This window comes from Canis lupus, chromosome 16 (assembly GCF_011100685.1).
Source record: "Canis lupus familiaris isolate Mischka breed German Shepherd chromosome 16, alternate assembly UU_Cfam_GSD_1.0, whole genome shotgun sequence".
Taxonomy (NCBI): Eukaryota; Metazoa; Chordata; class Mammalia; order Carnivora; family Canidae; genus Canis; species Canis lupus.
Window position 1 is genome coordinate 39,175,614 of NC_049237.1, and position 14,894 is coordinate 39,190,507.

Consider the following 14,894-nt stretch of genomic DNA (forward strand, 5'->3'; position numbering starts at 1 on the left):
GTGGTAGGCCTTGTCCAAAACATGCCTCTAGATACATGAGTGGAAAATTTCAGTTACAACAATATAGACACAAGGAATGACTATACAGAAATTTCAGAAGAAACATGAAACTAGTTCTGGGAACTTGGCACAATGAGTGGCAGCATTATTGGTTTACATGGAAGTGTGCACCATGTCCAGGCAATGGCATGGCCCTTAGGAGATTGACAGGGTCAGGGTGTGGGAGGACCTTTACCCAAGGCCCCTTGAACCATGTAGATCTGTCACTTGTGCAGGGCTGCTGGCTGCCACTGCCAACCAAAGAGGGTCATGAGGAAGACCTTGAGAAGTGGTGCTTGCTCAGCAGGCCAACCTCAAGCACATCCTTGCGGTGCTCAATAAAGCTATGGAGCAGAACAGATCACTGTCCTTGAGCTGCATTTCCAGCCACAAACCCAGCCCGACACCTTGGAAATATTCCTTTAAGCCTTCATTGCTCCATCTGCCTGAAAGGCCTGTCTCCCTTGACCTGTCCTTTTCATTTAAATCCCTGTTCTCCTTGACTTTTTTAATAACTAAACATAATATTAAACTTCAGTGAAATATACCAAGGGTAAAACTGGATACAACTATTTAGTGGTATGATGCCCTCCTACCGTTCATTTTTAAACCTGTTTAGAAAATGTACATAAGCAGGTCTTTTACCCTGGATAATTCAATTCCTTTCTGAAGGCCTTGGTCCAGAATGCTTGTGTGTGTGTGTGTGTGTGTGTGTGTGTAAAACAGCCCCCACCTCTGCCCTTGTACCCCCTCCCTCAGATCAAGTATTGCTGTTTATAATGCTAATCTTAAGGAATCTTTACTTCCAGAACCTTGGATATAAGTATCCTTCAGAGCTTTCAGCTGTGGGCACATAGCTTACAAAGGATAATATGAACAGATCTGAGTAGAATGTGTTATTATTTTCCTATTCTATTGTGAATGTTAATTAGGAAGAAAAATATGTTTTTCCTTGTGCCTCCGATTATATTTTCTGTGACTTGAAAACAGGAACTCTACTTTGCCATCCAGACACAATGCCAGATCCATTGAACGATGAAGTCATTATTTAATAAGTAAACAGATGTACAAGTGAGTGAATGGATGCTGGTTTTCTAAGCCTTCTTTCCCTTAATGTGCATAAAAAAAAAAACGAGCATTAAAAATAATAGCGTCTAAATCTAGATATGATATGCCTCCATTTCCTTCTTTGTACTGTATCTTGATTTAAACCTTCCCCCACTCCACTCCGAAATAAAGTTCTCTGTCATATTCAAAGCTGGCTAAAGGAGATTTTGCCAAACTCAGGGTACATGCAGGTTTAATGTGAGCTAAAATGTCAATATTCATGCCGCTCCACTTCATTAAATCCACCTTCCCAGTAACTTGGACTGAGTAAAATTTATTTTTTTAAAAGTCCCGAAATTGTGCTCATGTCAGCAATGCGGCACCTGTTAGTCATCATGGTCCCAGTTCACCTTTTCGAAGCTCCCGCTCAGCATTCTGACAGGTGAGGCTTCTGAGGGGCAGGCTGAAGGTGAAGGGGATGGAGGTAAGAACAGCGGCATACAGCCGAGCCCTCACCTCTGCCAGATTGTGTGTGCAAGGCTCCGAGTGCGTGAGGTCACACTGCCAAGGGCCATGACGGGAGAGCAGGCTGCAGGGCCCTTAATTGGGTGCACATGCTTCGCCACCACTGTGCCCTGATTAGCACCGTGTGGGCTGATTGGCACTAGCCCGGAGCGCAGCACTTTCAGGGGAAGAGCATATGGGAAGTGCAGATGTTCAAAGGGTGGCTTCACCCCATGTGCAGCCAGCAGTCCTCCTCGAAGAATTATCGCATCCTCTCTTGAGTAAGTACATGCAGAAAGGATCTGCATAAAAGTGCTGTCTGAGAAAGAGCCTGGCAATTTCCTATTCAGAGACTCCCCACTTGGTCCTCCTATGAGGCACTCTGACTTTAAAATATGTGTCCTTGAAGCACGCAGACGTTCTTCCCTGTTCTATGACTAAAAGAGAAGAAAGATTATCAATAACATTACATATCAGAGAAAAATCAAAGACTCTCCCACGGCAAGTAGAACTGAAGCAAGTCAAATGTTACCAGGTCCTATAATTCATCAGTGTACATTATTAAGGTATTATTTATTCCTATATTAATTAAACATGTTTATGAAGCACCTACAATGGACCAGAAACATCGAAGGGATAATGGACCTAGGCATGCAGAAAAATGAAGGCCAAAAAAAGAAATTCATTCACTTACAAAGGACACAATGTGGCATGGTGAAATGTAAATTAGATGACAGCTAAGTAATTAGTCCCAATTCTTCCAATAATTAGCTGTGCTCCCTGGGCCTCAGATTTCTCACTCAGAGCTAATCATGTTCAACTAAATGATTACAAATGTCCCATCCAGGCTGAAAATTATGAATTTATATCCCTTATCTTCCTTATCATGTAGTTAATTTATTCCTTATTTATTTCCATTCAAGGATGTCAGAGCCTACTCTGTTCCAGGCACAGTTCCAGGTGGTGGAGACACTCTGGCCATAAGACACTTGTTCTTACATTCTTTGCAGTGATACAAATTTGAAAATATTAGTAAGTACATAAATGTAACTGTTCAAGACTCATCAGGACTGTGAAGAAAAGTGACATGAAGAAAAGTGACACAAGGAAATAAAAATAGCACGAGGTAATTAATTTCGTAAGGATGGTCAGGGTAGATGCTTCTATCACATTCTAGTGGCAAGATAGCAAGAATAAACATGAATGCTAATCAATTAACAAGGTAGTTTTAAATAGTGATAATTCTTTTAGAAGATAAGGAATATTATAGTGAATGAAGGAGTGGGTCCACAGGTCATGCTGGGCTTTAAGACCATATTGGAGAGTTAGGATCATGATGTCATGTTCATTGGAAATGACATGACAATTTTACCCTGTAGGAAGTACACTCTGGTTGCTGTGTTTAGAGAATGGATTGCAAAAAAGGGTATGGTTAGAAGCAGGAGGACCATGGGTGGTCCTGTAGAAGACCAGATGAGCAACAGCAGTGGCTTGCACTGGAGTGAAAGCAGTGGAAATGAAGTAAAGTGAATATGTTCATGGCAGATGGGATGTGAGGGCAGAGAAAGAGAGAACATAAAGGATAATTCCAAATTCTCACTTGAGCAACAGAGGATTGAGGTATTATTTACAAATGGAAGAGGACTTGGGGAGATTAAAATTTGTGTATTAGGAGCTTCAGAGGTTGAAATGAGGAGGAGTAGCAGGAAATAGACTGAGCCAGGACTCCTAAGGCAAGAAAAAAACCTAAGGCAGAAGACTATGGGGCCATCTGTAAATGCAAACTTAATAAAGGATGGCATAGAATGCGGGGCAGTGTTAAATACCTATTTGACATTTTAGTGATTAATTCAAAGGGAAATTAGCCAGTAGGATTGTGTGATTTTTTTTTTTTTTGAGTACTATAACAGGTGCTTAGCAGCAGTTATGGGTACAATTGATGACTTTACCTGTGATTGGATTTTTGTCTCATGAGAAGAACAGAGGGCAACACCAACACTAGAGTGAAGCATGTTTGCAAGGAAGTAGTTGTAGTGAGGAGTCATTTGCCACAGTCGTCAAATGGCAAAGGGTTGGGCCACACATCTAAAAACTGCCATGTAGCAATGTAGTAGCTCTTACCCCATGGCTCATGGCCTGTATGAGTCATAACTAAGAGAGCTAAGTACAGGAGTGGAATCATTAAACAAACAAAAGAGTGAACAAACAAACTAGATCATGAGAGAGCAAGAGCGTTTAAAGGAGAGAGAATAAGTAGTAGAGTCGATGGATTGGTGGGTATCTATGTGCTTGTAGAATTCTAGAAAGTGGATACTAGAGTTTAAAAAATGGAGGAATTAGAGGCACCCGGTGGCTCACTCGCTTAAGTGTCTGACTGTCGTTTTCAGCTCAGGTCATGATCTCAGGGTCATGGGATGAAGCCCTGCATCAGGCTCTTTGCTCAGTGCTAAGTCTGCTTGTCCCTCTCCCTCTAATCTTCATCCTCCTCCTACTCCTTCTCCCTCTCAAATAAATTTTTTTAAAAAAATTAATTAAAAAGAAGGAAGAATGAAAGCTAGCTGTGGGACCGTGAAATGCCTGAAATGCTGGAATGGATACTTGAGAGATTTTAGGAATACTGATCCCACCTCTCCCTCTCCTCTCTCTTGCTCTCTCTCTCTGTAACTCTGTAACTCTCTCTCTCGGCTCAAAAACATTGACCATTCTCCTTTATCTGAGGCTCCTCATGTCAGGAATCCACGCTTCCCCAAGTTAGGAATTAAAATTGACTTTCCCATCCTCCTTGGAATATTGTGATCTAGAATCCGCCCATCATTCTTGCTGGAAGAGTTTGATTTAGAAGCTGGTGACTAGAAGAAGCATGTAGCCCAAAAATATCCATTCAGAAAATGTGGAAACACATTCATCCATCTCCCAGAGGCAATGGTAGCAGAGATAGCATCCTATGTTCACATCAGCAGAGCCTGCTGGCTGGGCAGCAGCTATGTTTCCATTGGAGCAGGTGCTTAGAGGATAATTTGGGCCTTGTTCCAGACTGTGTAGCCTCTAGTCTTGGTTCTTGCACCTTTGCAAAGATTTTTTGTGCCACTGAATATCCTTTGATAAATTCCTTTTCTGCTTAAGCTAGTGGGTTCTAACTGATACAGATATAGTACAGTTCCTGGTGATGATAAGTTGTAGTATTTGATCATGGCAGTGGATCATGGAGGTGAGGCCATCAAGAAATGAAAAGACCTGGATATTAAATAAATTGAAAACTTTATAAATTACTCACTGGAAAAGTCTGGTAATGCTTGATACACAAGTAAATGCATATAAACATCTGGACATCCAAATAAAATTCAATGAGGAATTCCTTGTGGGTCACTTGTCCACATCATATCTACCACTCAACATACCCACCCACTGGGAAAGATATCAAAGGCTCTGGTGTACCTGCTGGGAAGACAGTGATGCAAATGATGCCTGTGTTTTCCAGTCCTTTCCAGCCCATTATTAAAAAAAAAAAAAAGATTTACTTATTTATTTGAGAGAAAGAAAGAGAGAGAGCACAGTGGGAAGAGACAGAGGAAGACACAGGGCTCAGCCTCATGACCCTGAGATCTCAACCTGAGCCAAATCAAGTCTGACACTCAGCTAACTGAGCCACCAAGATGCTCCTCCAGCCCAGGAATTTTTAACATAGTATTTACACATACTAGGTATACAAAAAGTCACGGCTAAATAATTATCACCTTGGTTAAGAGGTTTATAATTCTCTACTTGGGTGATTTAGCAGCTTTCTATCTACTTTAAGTTTGCCAGATGAATCTTGCTTATAAAAACTATCATGCCTCTTCACTTCCAAAGAATATCATTGAAGATTTATTCTCTTTTATGACAAGACCAAGACCTGCAAGAAGCTCTAGAACTTAATTCTATCTGTTGAATCTTATTTGCTATTGAAGTTGACAACATGATGTAATAGAAAGAACGCAGGATTTGACTTTACTCAGCTTTGTCTTACTCTCTTACTTCCTAAGTGACCTAAGCATTATGCATGCTTCAGTTTTCTTGTATATATATATAAAAATAGTAGTTATAGTTTTTACTTTTGTAAGTTAATAATTTGCTTTATAATTTATCATAAATCATTATTTTTCTCTGATACTTAGTATGTTCTAGTGAACAAAAAACATTAGTTTGGAAATAGTTTTTATTTTTTTATCAAGGCTCCATTTTAGGCAAGTCATTTAATATTTCATTCTGGACAAAATAAAGATATTAGAATCTAGCTTGAAGGACTGTGGGAGGCTAGATATGCATGTAAAGCATCAAGCATAGTGCCTGGCACATAAACATATACTAAATCACTCTAGTTATATTTCTGCAGAATTAGCTAAAAGTCGGACAGAAGAATTAAGTTGTAGGTGAGTTAGCAGGAGACACGCACACACACAAATATGATTAAATGAATGCACCGAACTCTTTTTTTAAAGGCTTATTTACTTATTAAAGAAGGAGAGAGAGAGAGAGAGAGGGAGAGGAAGGGGAATAGGGAAAGGAAGAGAATCTCAAGCAGACTTCCCACTGAGCATGGAGCCTGGCATGAGGCTCCATCTCATGACCCAAGATCATGACCTAAGCCAACATCGAGTCAGACGCTTAACCTACTTAGTCACCAGGTGCCTCTGCACCAAACTTATTTCTAATTACAATTTCTTTTAAAGATTTTATTTATTTATTTATTTGGCAGCAATAGAGAGAGGGAGGGAGCACAATCCAGGGGGAAAGGCAGAGGGAGGAGACTCCTCCCCAAGCAGGGAGCCCGACGTGGGGCTTGATCCAGAAACCCTGTGATTGTGACCTGAACCAAAGGCAGACACTTAACTCACTGAGCCACCCAGGCACCCCTCTTATTATAATTTTATATCAGTTGTGATTTTGAGTAACTCTCTAACAACCGGGCAGAAGAATCAAGCTGCCAGCAAGTTAGCAGACACACACGTATATACAACATATACATATGATTAAATGTTTATTTTTTAATTTATCAGTTGTAAGAAGCATCATCTCTAAAATTGCTCTCAACATCCTTTTACAATGATGATAATTAAGCTCTAATTTCCTTTCCACCATTTTTCTCAAGTATTTGCAATATATATATATTTTTTTTCTGTCACTGTTTCATTACTATGACCATGTAAATGTTTTTGATGCTAGCCACGCAGTGCATTGGGATTATATTTCAACATTTTTGGGTTTTGCTTGGTTATACTGGGCATTAGTTTGCTCAGGCTGCCACAACAAAATGCCACAGACTGGGAGGCTTAAACAGAATCTGTTTCCTCACAGTTAGAGGCTGGAATTCCAGCATCAAGGTGCCAGCAGAGTTGCTCTCTCCTGAGGCCACTCCTCGGCTTGCAGATGGCCACCTTCTGGCTGTGTCCTCACATGGCCTTTTCTCTGTGCACGTGTCCCTGTGCCTCTTCCTCTTCTTATATGACACCAGTCATAGTGGATCCGGGTTCAGTCCTAATTGCCTCATTTTAACATCAACACCTTTTTAAAGACCTAATCTCCAAATCTGATCATATTTTGAGGTACTGAAGGTAGAAATTCAACACGTGAATTGGACAATGGCACAGTTCAGCCCACCACATGTCGAGTGATAAGCTACCTCCTAACCTCACTGGCTATGGCATCGTTTATTTCTCACTTACATGGCAGGTAGGCAGTCAGTCAGCTGGCTTCAGGTATGTTCTGCATAGCTTTTTCATACTGTGGTTTAGGCTGAAAGGAAAGACCCAATCTGAGACATGTCATTTCTGAGGTTAAAAAAAAGTGGGAAACTGAACTATGTTATTTCATTTAAGGTTTCTGCTTTGATGTAATGTGTGTCCCCATATTCTATTGGTCAAAGCAAGCTACATGTAATATACCTCCCTTTGGAGGGGGGACAAGAAGTAAATACATGTGTTTCTACCACATGTTTCTACCACATTCTATCACAAATTTTATTTTTTTAATTATTCCTGTACCTAATGCTAATTTTACTAACATTTTAGGAGATTTATCAAATACCTTTAAATATGAACCGGTCAAATTTATCAATCTACTAAATTCCATTTAGTTTTTCCCTGGAGATCTTCCTCCTAGATAGTTCCATCAGCCTACTTCTGAGCCTGTGGCACAGCAGTGATCATAGGACTCCTTGTCAACATTTCTAATGTTGGATTAGGTTTCCAGGATCCTATGTCTTCTCTTAAAGAAATCTTGGTCACCATTCAGATTACAAAATGTGTTACATTTTGTTTCCACTACTGCAACTCAAAAATAGTCAAGCTATTCTTTGTGGATCCACAAGTAAGGTACCTATACTCCCTATACAGAGATAACAGATAGAAAATTGTATTTGGGGCACCTGGATAGCTCAGTGATCAAGCATCTGCCTTTGGTTCTAGATGTCCCAGGGTCCTGGGATTGAGTCCCACATTGGGCTCTGCCTATGTCTCAGCCTCTCTTTCTGTGTCTTGTATGAATAAATAAATAAAATCTTAAAAAAACAAAAGAAAATTGAAAGCAGAAAAGGGAAATTATAGGTAATTTAAAACAGATGTCTTTGGAAGAAATTTATTAGGTTAACTTTTTTTATATAAACTAATGGCTTATTTAAAATGTCTCATTGAGTCATATTTGAAATGTTTTCTTTTTATTTTTTAATTTATTTATTTTTGTTTTCTTTTTAAAGATTATTTATTTATTTATTTATTTGAGAGAGAGAGAGACCACAGAGGGAGAGAGAGAAGAAGAAGCAGACTTCCCGCTGAGCAGAGTGCCCAACATGGAGCTTGATCACAGGACCCCGGGATCATGACATGAGCCAAAGGCAGGGGCTTAATTGACTAAGCCACCCAGGTGCCCCAATATTTGGAATGTTTTCTATAGCTAATTTCTAAAATATTAGTTTTTTTGCTAATTCTGAAAGTACCAGCCAAATCAAAATGCCTGAACTTATTTTATATTTCCTATTTAAAGCACAATAATAAAGTGTTTTTGCACACAAAAATCTGTAATTACAATTATTTAATATATAATTACTGATTAAAAATTGCAAAATAAAAATATTTGTATACCCTTAAGTGAGTATATTCAGTCTGAGCTGACAAAAATAGCAGCTGTCAGTTTCTCCCATAGCTTGCATAAGTGCTTGTCAAAGTCCATCCACTGCATCTCATCTCCCATAGAGCAGATGAACCCAAGCTGCCCACACTGACACTTCCTAAAAGAGTTGCCACATCTATTAAAATGAATGGATTTTTTAGTGAATACATTTTCAAAGTAAAACAATGACCAGCTTATTTACACCAATTATTAAGGAATAGTTCCTCTCACATCTTCCATAAAAAATAGTTTCTCTAACATAGTCCACATGGAGGGCTTTGTTGTAAAATGCATTAGAACTTGGAAGAAACTTCAACTTAGGAAATAATCATCAATATCCTCAAGTTACAGATGCAAGAAATCATCCCAACTGAAAAATAGATAATTAGGCCTCAAATATTTAAAATGTAGTTTTCCTACATTAATGATGCTTTCATTTTTTTTAAAAAGATTTATTTGAGAGAGAGAGAGAGAGAATGAAGAGAGAAGCATTAAGAGAGAGAAAGAGAATCCTAAGCAGCTCCAAGCTGAGCACAGAGCCAGACATGGGGCTTGATCGATCTTACAATCCTGAGATCAGAACCTGAGCCGTGGACGCTCAACCAACTGAACCACCCAGGCACCCCCTAAATTAATGATGCTTTAATTCATTCATGTATTTGTTTGTATTGATTATTTGAACATGTAAATCTCTAGCAAAAGTAGGTGATTAGGAACATATCACCTGGTAAGCCAGTTAGTATATTATGAATAGTTAATAGGATTTCTCTCCCTCTCATTTGGCCCAAGGTCTCTTAATGATCCCAGTTCTCTCTTAAGTCTTCCCATTCTTTTTTTTTTTTTTTTTAAGATTTTTATTTATTTATTCATGAGAGAGAGAGGCAGAAACATAGGCAGAGGGAGAAACGGGTTCCATGAAGGGAGCCTGATGCGGGACTCAATCCCAGAACTCCAGAATCATAGCCTGAGCCAAAGGCAGACACTCAACTGCTGAGCCACCCAGGTGTCCCAAGTCTTCCCATTCTTTATCTTCTTTACCTTCAGACAAGTTGAACATAAGGGAATAGAAAAATGGGTGTTGGGGGAAGCAATGTGCTGTGGCTCTTCGAGTCTTGTGTCCTGAGTCCCCAAACAAGAGTTCTTACAAAGTATGGCAAGAATTTAAGGCCCTCACTGCTTCTTCCATGGGCTATTCTGAGGACTAGGTTTGCAGCCAGCAAACTTGAGGGATGAGGCAATGTTCCTCTCAGACAAAGAGCTGCCTTGTATCCTTGACTTTGGGACCCATATGATGTTAAGATTCTGGGCTCTTATATTCTTCTTAAGACCACTGTATTGTTGTTGCTGTTGTTTTAGTAGGAACTTACTGTAGCTAAACTCAAACTGAAAAATCTGTCTCCACAGTGATGGTAGGAGTTCAAATATCAGTTTAGTTTTCAACCTTAACTGGATTACTTAGATTCTCCACCATGCATGGGAGGCTCAGGGACCAGCCAGACACATGGGTAGAGTTTATATATAGGTCATGGGGTCCCCCCAACCTTTATGGTTCTTTCTTTTCTGTGATACCACCTATTCTTTTCTAGTGGCTGTGATGGACCCAATGTCTGCCCTCTAGTTCTTCAAGTCAGCAAAGGTGAGATATTTTACCTAAATGTTAGCCACCTCACAAGGTACTCAGGCTAAAAGCCATTAAAAATGGAAACTTCACTCAATGCTATTCCCTTCCTCCAAAAGTCAATTCTTGTCCAATATCTGCCTGTTTTCTTGTGGTTCTCCAATGCATTAGATAATCATTTTCCATATTTTGTCTAGAGTTCATAATCTGTGAAGGGATCAGACCAATAGGAGATAGTCTGGAGTATCTCCAATGACAGAGAAATTTTAAAATATATTACTTAATTTGGGGTGCCTGGGGTGGGGGGCTTAGTCTTTTAAGTGTCTGATTTTAGCTCAGGTCATGATCTTGGGTCCTGGGATCCAGCCTGGCATCAGGCTCCCTGCTCAGCAGGGCATCTGCTTTTCCCTCTGCCCCTTACCTTGCTCTCATGCACTCTCTCTCTCTTCTCTCAAATAAATAAAATCTTTAAAAAAAGAAAAAAAGAAAATGTGTTACTTATTTTATAAAGGAATACTGCAACTTGGTACCATTAATCTACTGGGGGATATTCAAAATTATTTTTGTAGTTGTATATAGTAAAATATCACTCCATATGATTGATTTAGCCCATTTGAGCCAGTAAAGATAAAGAACTAGGAAATGTATGCAAAGACATGCAGTTCTAACTTTTTTCAAGAATACTCAATAAACAGACCTAGGTTAACAAAGTACTGCGTGGTAAGAGTCCTCAAGGAGCATGCTAGGAAGAATATCAATTGTTTAGAATGGCACTTTCAGTGTACTTAGGGATGATTTGAAGGCATTTAATTTCTTTCCTGTGTCTCTTCTACCTCTTGGGTTTGTCTAGAAAATCCTTTCTTTAGAGAATAAAACAAAAGTAAACTTTTTTCTGGCCCAATATAAATGTAATTCCATTGTGCTGTGTATGATTTCCCACTAACTTAATGAAATTCTTTTTTCTTTGGAACTTCCTAAGAGAAAAACAAAGTCCAGTGAAATGAAAATTACTATAATATGTAAACAGTCAAAACTGTAGTGTGCCCACAAACATAGGCACTTTAAAAAGCAATACTTGTCACCATTCAGAAATTCAATTGGTTATTTGATTGCTTATATTGTCCTTCTTCTGTAGGGATAATTTTTGCATAGCTTTTAAAAAAGGTAGCCTGTATAATTCTTACATGTAGAAAAAGTTATATTAGAAAGCTACAATATTAAGTTTGACAAAATAATTCAGAAACTCTTCTGACAAATCATTTGGCTATCATTTAAGTTTATTACCATGAAAAAGTAGCCCAATTTATTCCTTCATGACCGTCAATGATCTCTGAGAATCTCTTTTAAAGTGCAGATCCCTTTAATGCACTTCAACTTTTGCCATAGCTGTACTGTCTTCATTATTCTGAAGTGACTTTGAATATTGCTTTTCCAAAGATTTAAATTATTTTTACACACATAGTGCTTCACAGAAGCCCAGTGAACCAGTATGCATGACTGGTTATTACCATCATAATTTGAAAGACATCCAGAACAAGACTTAAGTGAGGTCATGGGACATTTCTACTTGAAATTGAGTCATTAGTATTATTTAAATTTAACTTCCTGTAATGTCTTTCTAAGAAGAATTTTCACTGCTTCATCTTATTGATTTCATTTCATGCCTAAGACTTAGAGTGGAGGGTTGCCTTGACTCAAGGCTTGTACTTCTCTCTAGATTAGAAAAAAAATATTTGATTCCTTGAAATTATTTTATTTTCTGTTACTCCAATATTTTATTCTGCTCCTCAAATGATAACTCAGGCTTTCAACTAAGACTCAAATTTTCCACATTATAGGACCTCCCTTTCAGTTTCTATCCTGTTTTCTCTCTATCTACTTTCCAAATTGAGGTGTTCTCCAAAATTCCCCACTCTGGACATTCTTTTCATTCTATGTTTTATTCCTGTGTAATTTCATGTGTGCCTATGGCATCACCCACTCTACACTTCTATGCTCCAGACTCCTGTATTCAAATGCTCACTGAACATAGCTATCTCTACGTCTTAGAAGCTCCAAACAACAAATAGCTGAAGGAGGATTCATCACTTACCATCTTAGGCCTCAATCATTCCATATCTCCATGGCTAACACCATCATTTTCTCATACTTTACCCAAACACCAAATCATTTTCACTTTTTCCTGCTCTTTTCCTGCACATGTATTTTATAACTGTGCCCTGTTGACTCTTTTTTGCTCATTTTCATCACTATGTACACTCGACTTCAGTCTCACCTTACACCAGCCTCATTTTTTTCTCTATTCTGTTTCAAAGGACTTCACTGTCTTCACTTCTTCAGGCTATATTCCTAAATTAATTCTATATGACATCATTAAGGGAGACATCTAAATGCACCAAGCAGATCATGTCAGCCCTTCAAAACCTGGGCTTGATCTTCACCTCTTCAATTCTTCACCTGCCTACACCCATGTTATCTTGCAATCATACAGGACGACTTGCTCCAAGTGCTACCTATTCCTCTTTGCCTTGTTACTTCCTCTGGCCTCTATTTCAAATTCCATTTTCCTCCAGCTCTTCCTTTATACACACATGCGCACTTTGGCATTCCTCTGTTATTCTCAAGGCAACATTCAAACATTCCTTCCTGGTAAAACTTCTTTCTCCTGCTGCTGCAGGAAGCCTTATAAGGACTCTATGCTTATTGCTATTGTTCTTATGACACCCCTTATCACATGGTATTATAATTGCTGAGTGACTGATCCAATCCTCTGAACAAGCCTTGAAATTCTTGGGGTCACCATGTCTATTTCAGTAAGCCCAGAATTTAACAGCTTGTGCTGGGCACATGGTAGGACCTGAATTTGAAGTGCATAAATGTGGGCAGCTCGGGTGGCTCAGCGGTTTAGCGCCGCCTTCAGCCCAGGGCATGATTCTGGAGCCTCGGGATTGAGTCCCCTGTCTGGCCCCCTGCATGGAGCCTGCTTCTCCCTCTGCCTGTGTCTCTCTCTCTCGGTGTCTCTCATGAATAAATAAATAAAAATCTTTAAAAAAATGAAGTGCATACATGTGTTTTTGAATGGTTGGATCCTTGTTTCACACTTTTCTGTTCTCCTATTCCTATCTTAACTCAATTACTGCTAGCAGCTTTGTTCTAGTATTTGTGTTGGTTAACTTAGAAATCTATCCTATTTTTTCACTCTTCTGTCACTTTGGGGTTATTTTTAGGCTTTCATTTCCCTTCTGTGGGGTATTATGATAACTATTCTGATAGTCTAAACATAATTTTTTATATCTGTAAAAATCATATACTCCCTAACTCAGCTTTATGGTTGGATTTTTTTCAGATTTCTTTCACTTACTATAAGATTTTCATAATCAACTTTCATAGTATTTTCTCCTCTATTTCATATCTTCTGGTATATTTGCTTCAACTAAAAATATTCTACTAATGTATTCAATTACTTCCACTTCTTCCATTTTTAAATAACCTCTATACATGGAATATATTACTTCCTTCTTTCTTTTGAGAATGTGCATCAGTAGGTTTTTTAGACCAGCTTATTTCCATTCCATAACTCTCAAATTCTGCCACCCAAGTCTCTCACTATGAGATTTTTATTCACAGAAAATTTTTGACACCAAGCCCAATACATTATCATGGAGGAATATATAGTTGGGAAGCAAGAAGATTTCTCTGTATATGAAAAATGGTCTGAACTGACAAGCAAATACAGTCTCTCTCAAAAGTAATATCTTTGTGCAAATCATCTGTATTCATTGAGGTTTTTATATGATATGAATAATCAATAACTGGGAGAGAAAAATTCTTCTAGAACTGAAATAATCATGAATTATATTTGAATATGTGGTTATATACATAATAGCTTGTATCTTTTAAAAAATATATATGTAGATTGTATGTAAATATCTATAGTTTTTAAACGGAAATGATTATGTCAGTTTAAAATTCATAACTTTGTATTATTTTCAGTCATCTATTTCTATATATGATCTTATTTCTTTGCAGAAACTATGCTTATATATATCCATACATATTCACATACACACACAATTCTCATAGTGATTATTTTTAAATATGCATGCTGAAATCTTATATCACAGATTTAGTTGCCTTTAATTTCATAATTGGTCTAAAGAATCATGTGTCTCAGAACTAGAAGAGACCTCAAGGAATTATTCAACCTCTTGCATGTAGGAATATAAGTCTTATTATCCCTACTCTATAGATAAACTGACTTTACAAAGGTCATCCAGTAAGTAGCAGGAGGGAATGACTGAGAATAAATTCTCTTAATCCTATTCTCTTGACAATGCTATGTAAATACCTTTGATTGCTATCCATTGACTGTTTACCAAGACTTCTTATGAAATGCTTTATGCTTAATTTGTACCATACCTTAGTTTTCTGAACTTGATAAAATGATTTAATATGAGTGTCTTTGATTATATTTATATTTACCACTATCAACCTCAGAATCCATTCATCCTTCTTTCATCCATAAATATTTATTGGTCTCCTA

At 38.2% G+C, this 14,894-nt stretch overlaps 1 long non-coding RNA gene across 1 annotated transcript; it reads right to left on the reverse strand.

Moving 5' to 3' along the window:
* Positions 1-1,322: 1,322 nt before the first annotated feature.
* LOC102157373 lies at positions 1,323-10,819 on the reverse strand. The gene is made up of 3 exons (XR_005371576.1): positions 10,773-10,819; positions 7,293-7,362; positions 1,323-2,027 (listed from the first exon to the last, which is right to left on the reverse strand). It is a non-coding gene; the product is annotated as an uncharacterized LOC102157373 (long non-coding RNA).
* Between the last annotated feature and the right edge of the window lie 4,075 nt (positions 10,820-14,894).